The sequence below is a fragment of the Crocuta crocuta genome, unplaced genomic scaffold, assembly GCF_008692635.1.
Source record: "Crocuta crocuta isolate KB4526 unplaced genomic scaffold, BGI_CrCroc_1.0 scaffold1077, whole genome shotgun sequence".
Taxonomy (NCBI): Eukaryota; Metazoa; Chordata; class Mammalia; order Carnivora; family Hyaenidae; genus Crocuta; species Crocuta crocuta.
The window spans coordinates 181,963-187,408 of NW_027528413.1; the positions used below are offsets into that span (position 1 = coordinate 181,963).

General features: G+C 37.2%; 2 long non-coding RNA genes across 2 annotated transcripts in view; one reads left to right on the top strand and one right to left on the bottom strand.

The window, feature by feature from the left end:
• Positions 1-279: 279 nt before the first annotated feature.
• LOC144223527 (uncharacterized) lies at positions 280-4,521 on the bottom strand. Its single transcript, XR_013332721.1, has 2 exons — positions 2,807-4,521; positions 280-2,412 (listed from the first exon to the last, which is right to left on the bottom strand). It is a non-coding gene; the product is annotated as an uncharacterized LOC144223527 (long non-coding RNA).
• Positions 4,522-4,529: 8 nt separating this feature from the next.
• Positions 4,530-5,446, top strand: part of LOC144223528 (uncharacterized) — a 23,063-nt gene continuing 22,146 nt past the window's right edge. Inside the window, exon 1 of the long non-coding RNA XR_013332722.1 lies at positions 4,530-4,663. This is a non-coding gene — a long non-coding RNA (uncharacterized LOC144223528). The remainder of the gene's footprint in view (positions 4,664-5,446) is intronic.

Below are 5,446 nucleotides of genomic sequence, written 5' to 3' on the forward strand. Positions count from 1 at the left end.
CCCACTCTTACATGTTAGTTATATCTCAATAAAAAAATAAAAGAAACGTTAAATACCAAGATTACAAGAAAGATAAATAGCTCTCAAAACTCAGAAAGACATGCAAATATATAATATTTAAAAAAGCTTAGAAAAAGCCACACCAGGTTTTAAAAACTAAATGTTCAAATGAAAAGCTTGGGAAAGTTCACATCNTGGTAGCAAAATAATATCAGAGACTGACAAAAATTGTGCAAATGGAAAGCTTATTGAATATGAAAGAAATACACAGTGCAGAAATCATTGAAATATTTTAAATTAATTTTTAAAGAATTCACAAAGCGAAAAAGTGTTTTGATGCCAGAACAGTAATATAAAGTAGTTGAAAAATGAACATAATCTGTGTTACAAAAGCATAAACTGCTGTGGAGAGATACTCATTGTCAGCCAATTTGCAAACTTACAAGGTTCATGAAAACTTTGAAATCTAAACAGGATAAAATTACTTACTTTAAAATGAAATTGGACTATAGACAAGAATATCAAAAGAGCCACAACAAGGAAACAAGTCAGCAAGAACCTAAAACAAATCTACTTGACTCATAAAATCATTAGAAATTAAGTCCACAGTCATTCAAATTTACTGAAAGATCCTAATTATTGATTAGAAGCATTTCATCTGAAAAAAAAAAAAAAGAAGCATTTCATGTGAAACCAATTTGAAATTTCACACTTGTACTTTGAGTCCAAAGCAAAGGAGATATATCCAAGCAGCTAAAACTCTGTTATGTTTTGTTAGTGTGATATGTTCGACAGGATTGATTTGCACAAGTCTAGCAAGAAAGCCCATGTCAAAACTTGTTACTTGGAAGTAATTTGGAATAAAATCCCCTGGGCAGTAAGTCAGTCACTCTTTTAAGAAATTCTGTCCCACTGACAATCTTGATGGCACAGAGGGCCACCTCCACTTCCACTGTGTGGAAGACTATGGTCACTTTCAGCTCTGAGCAGAAAAGTGATTCAGAATAGTCAGGTTATAGATGTGAAGAAATTTTAGAAACACTTGAAGCAATTTATGTTTCTTGTGTTTTTCATGTACTCATAAGAATGACATATGAAAAGATACTATGTATATATAAGGCTAAATAATTATTTCAGTAATACACACACATGTGCAAAGAAAACATTATGGTATGGTTTAATTGGCAGCCTTTTTTACTTTTTATTGTAGTGTTACATAAAATAATGGTACCTCTTACATTCAAATCTCTGTGATCCCCATGGACATTAATGACCCTAACTTTGGGGCCATCTTGCCTACCATCAGCCCTAGCCAGCAGGCAAGAGCCACTGCTGAACTCAGTAATGCTGGTGCCATTTTGCTAGTACATTTCTGATGGCTTTGGTGAATAGTGAGTTTCTGCCCCCCCACCCCAATGGAACATGATCTTCTGGTGATATTTCTGCATGTGACATATTCATTTCAACATGTCCAGTTCCTTCAGCCTCTGTATTCCTTCTACCATCCTCCAGGCAGCTGAAGCATTTGCATTTCACTCAACATGGGACTTTGCCTACTCCAGGCTTCTAAGAGCCACCCTAGCAAATGGATAAATTCTTGCTTATTAATGTTATGCTCTAGCTGCCTTGATCAAGTACCTCAAAATCCAATCCCAGGGCTATTCACCTGGCTCCTGCCACTATATTAGCTAATTCTTGCAGTTGCTTCAGTACATAATCTCTTTTCTTCCTTATCAGGTCCAGCGTATCTTCAGTTGGGTTACATTGGGACTTAACCCAAGCTATTGACATGGCAGCCAGGAGAAAAGTTTGGGGCAGCTCCTGAAAGGGAAACCACTTGCTTTGTGGGGGAAGACTCCCTGGCATCTTTCAGCATGACAGAAGTACAGGCTTTTACTAGAGAAGGGTGGGTTACCGCTCCAATTTCAGGGAGTTTCAGAGTTCAAGGACATTTACAGAGCTAACATCTCAGGAGTATCCATCCAGATGTCTCCATCCTATGTTTCAGGACCCAGTTTTCTTCAGCTAGGACTCTGACTCTAGCATGACTGATTTGCTTGGGACGAGCATTTAATCATCTTGAGGCTCTTACTATCAAGGCCTGAGTCTGCTCCACTGATGTATATGCTTTTCTACTGAAGGAGAAAAGGGCATCTTTATAAGCTATCCACCAGATCCTCCAGCTCTTATACTTTGCCATTAATTGCTTGCCAACAGCCTTCAGTTCCATTATCCCTTTGTAGGGCATCAGTACAAAATAGTAATAACTGGCCAACTTCAGTGACCTATCTTTCAAATGCCAGAATCATTGCGCGTGCAAGGGCATTCTCTTCCAACAGACATTTCCCCTGGTCACTGCTGGTGAAATCTTTAGCATTTGGGTTACCACCTTGTGGAGACACTTGGGAAGCTCTGCATTAAGGAAAAAAAAAAAAGAACCATCTTGATATTCTAGTTGCAAGTGATATAGTAGAAAATTAGTCCTGAGAACCAGTTTCCTCCTGTTTTTATTGAAATTCCTTTTTCAAGAGATTATATATTTTTTGTACCTTTTTTGTTTTTGTTTTGTTTTGTGTAAGTTTATACCCAGTTTCCCCCAATACTTAATATTGCATGTAAAAGAAAATTGGCATTAGAACAATGGGTGTGCATAGCTCCACATCATTTCATTACAGGTAGATGGTGTAACCACTGCCACAATCAAGATACAGGACTGTTCTATCTTAGCGAGGATCTCCCTGCCACCCCCTATAGTCATGCCTATTCCCCCCCTACCCACCATTCCTAACCCCTGGCAACCACTTACCTGTTTGCTATCTCCTAATTTTGTCACTTCAAGAATGTTATAGAAGCACCTGAGTGGCTCAGTCGGTTAAGCGTCTGACTTTGGCTCAGGTCATGATCTCGTGGGGCTCTGTGGTGACAGTTCAGAGCCTGGAACCTGCATCAGGTTCTGTGTCTCCCTCTCTCTCTGCTGTCCTCTGCTCTCTCTCTCTCAAAGATAGATAAACATTAAAATTAAAAAAAAAAACAATGTTATATAAATGGAATCATTCAGTGTGTGACCTTTTGAGACTGGCTTTTTCCCCCCACTCAGCATAATGACCTTGAGATCCATCTAAATTATTGTGTGTACAGTCTGTCTTTTAACTGTTGTTGAATAGTATTCCATGGTATGGATATACCCCCATTTGTTTAAACATTCACCTATGAAAGGACATTTTGGTTGTTCCCAAATTTAGCTGTTCCAAATAAAGCTGTTATGAATGTTCAAGTGCATATTAAAAAAATGTTTATTTATTTATTTTGAGAGAGAGAGCATGAGGAGGGGCAGGGGGTAGAGAGAGAGGGAGAAAGAATCCATGTGGTCAGCATAGAGCCCAACATGCGGCTCGATCCCACAAACCATGAGATCTTGAACTGAGCCAAAATCAGGAGTTGGCTGCCTAAGTGATTGAGCCACCCATGCACCCCTCAAGTGCACATTTTTGTATGGACATAGTTTTCATTTTCTTTCATTTCATTTGATAAGTTTCCAGGATGAATGCCTAGGACTGAGATTACTGGGTCATATGGTAGTTTAGTTGTTTAAGAAGCTACTAAATTATTTTCCAGAGGGACTGTAAATTGCTACCAGCAATGTATGAGAGATCTAGTTTCTCTGCATCTTTACCAGCACTGGTGTTGTGACTATTTTTTTATTTTATTTTAGTTGTTTTAAAAGGTGTGTGGTGGTATCTCATCATGATCTAAATTTACATTTCTCTGGGGCGCCTGGATGGCTCTGTCATTGAACGTCTGACTCTTGGTTTTGGCTCATGTCTGAGCCACCCAGGTGCCCTAAAGAGTTTTATAATTTTTAATTTAAATTTGTGATTCATTTTTGAGTTAATTTTTGTATAAAATTTGAAGTCTAAGTAGAGGTTCATTTTTTTCTGCCTATGAATTTCAACTGCTGCAGTTCCATTTGTTGAAAAGACTAGCCTTCCTCCATAGAATTGTTTTTGCATTTTTGTCAAAAATCAGCTAGTTATACTTGACTGGGTCCATTTCCAGGTTCTCAGTTCTTTTCCATTGATCATCAATCCTCTGTCATTGATCTCTATTTTTTTCCATTAATATGTCTATCTCTCCACAAACACCACATAGTCTTAATTACTACAATATAAAGGAAGTCTTAAAATTGGACAGTGTGATTCCTTCAACACTATTCTTCTGTTTCAATATTGTTGTAGCTATTCTAGGTTTTTAATTTTTATTTTTTTGCCTTTTTATGTAAGTTTTATTTTTTATTTTTTTAAGTTTATTTATTTATTTTTGAGAGAGAGAGAGAGAGAGAGAGAGAGAGCGAGAGAGCACACAAGTGGGGAAGGAGGAGAGAGAGAGACAGAATCTGAAGCAGACTCCAGGCTCCAAGCTGTCGGCATAGAGCCTGATATGGAGCATAAACCCACAAACCGTGAGATCATGACCTGAGCTGAAGTCAGATGCTTAGCAAACTGAGCCACCCAGGCACACCTCTTATGCNGCTGGAACTCACAAACCAGTAAGATCATGACCTGAGCTGAAGTTGGACATTTAAGCGACTGAACCACCCAGATACCTCTATAGGAACTGCTTTAAAGCTGTATATAAATTTGGGAAGAATGGACATTTTTATATGGTGAGTCTTCCAACCCATGAACACAGTATGTTTCTCCATTTATTTAGATCTTCTATGATTTCTTTTATCAAAACTTGGAAATTTTCAACATATGCATCTTATGTATGTTTTGTCAGATATATGACTTGAGATTTCATTTTCTGGAACAATTGCAAATGTTATTGTGCTTTTAATTTTGATTTCCACATTTTTTGGTAATATATAGAAATGTGATTGACATTTTTTGCATTGATCTTGTATCCTTCAAACTTGCTGAGCTCGCTTATTTGTTGTAGGAGTTTGTTTTTGTTTTTGTAGATTCCTTGGTATTTTGTACATAGATAACCATGTCATCTGAAAATAGAGTCAGTTTTATGTGTTTTTTTTCTTATCTCTATTCCTTTTATTCTTGTTTCTTGATTTACTGCACTGCTTAGAACTTCCAATACTATGTTGAATAGCAGTGGTGAGAATGAACATCGTTGTCTTGAACCAAACCTTAGGGGGGAAACATTCCATCTGTCATCATTAAATGTTACCTGTAGATTTTTTGTAGATGTCCTTTACAAAGTTTAGGAAGTTCCTCTGTATTCCCAATTTTTAAAGAATCTTTATTATGAATGGGTGTCAAATTTTGTCAAATACTTTTCTGAGTCAATTGATATGACCATATGATTTTTCTTCTTTAGTCTGTTGATATGGTGGGTTACATTGATTGAGTTTCAAATTTTCAAGCAGTCCTGCATTCCTGAAATAAATCCTACTTGGTCATTGTGTAGATTTTTTGGGGGGGTATAGATTGGT